Raw genomic sequence first — 1,232 nt, 5'->3', positions numbered from 1 at the left:
TATATATATATATATATATATATTCACACGGTGAATAGATACATATATCATGAAACATATATTGCATTTGAAATTTTTGTAAATTCTATTTGCAGAGCAATTACATATCAAAACAAGAAACTGAAAAACTTTGGTATACTTTAAATTCTATGATACACGTGTTCCATTAGAGTATAGGAATTACATAGGTATACATTTAAAGGATCTCCTCCTATCAGTAATTCTTCAGACAATATCTCGGACTTCACGAGAGTACAGCCTGGATTATAATCCCTTCTATAGATTACCTAGGGGTGTAAATAGGTGTATAAATGGGGGGAGGGTGATAGACAATCTCAAACAGAAAAATAAGATAAATACAAGAGACCAAACGGGATATATATATATATATATATATATATATATGCTCTTTACTCTTTTAATCTTTTACTTTTATCAGTCGTTTGACTGTGGCCATGCTGGAGCACCGCCTTTAGTCGAGTAAGTCTAGGACCCAGGAGTTATTCTTTGTGAGCCTAGTACTTATTATATCGGTCTCTTTTGCAGAACCGCTAAGTTACGGGGACGTAAACACACCAGCATCGGTTGTCAAGCAATGTTGGGGAGACAAACACAGACACACAAACATATACACACACAAACATATATAGATATACATTTATATACTACGGGCTTCTTTCAGTTTCCGTCTACCAAATCCACTCACAAGGCTTTGGTCGGCCCGAGGCTATAGTAGAAGACACTTGCCCAAGGTGCCACGCAGTGGGACTGAACCCAGAACCATGTGGTTCGTAAGCAAGCTACTTACTACACAGCCACTCCCACGCCTATATATGTATATATAGTTGAAATTTACAGAAAAACAATATTCGAAGACAGGTGTATGAACAACAAGCAGGTGTATTAATTTGCTGCTCGGGAAAATGAAAAAGTCTTTTTACGTTTCGAGCCTATGCTCTTCAACAGAAAGGAATAAGAGAAAATAAACGAGAGAAAATAAAAGAGGATAAGAGAATAAGAGAAAATAAAAGAGAGAACGAAAAATAACTTGTGTGTTTGTCATGATTAGATGGTACATGCTTTTATTTTTCATTCCCTTTCGAAATTATCCCTAATTGTAATTTGAAGTTTGACTGCTCCTTCTTGCGGGTTAGATGTCCTAATATGGATATCTCTCTTTATGTGTTTAAATGTACACTGTATGTATTTATATTTATATATATATATATAAA

This window comes from Octopus bimaculoides, chromosome 10, assembly GCF_001194135.2.
Source record: "Octopus bimaculoides isolate UCB-OBI-ISO-001 chromosome 10, ASM119413v2, whole genome shotgun sequence".
NCBI lineage: Eukaryota > Metazoa > Mollusca > Cephalopoda > Octopoda > Octopodidae > Octopus > Octopus bimaculoides.
The sequence above is the reverse complement of the archived record's forward strand: the minus strand, read 5'-3'. Positions refer to the sequence as shown.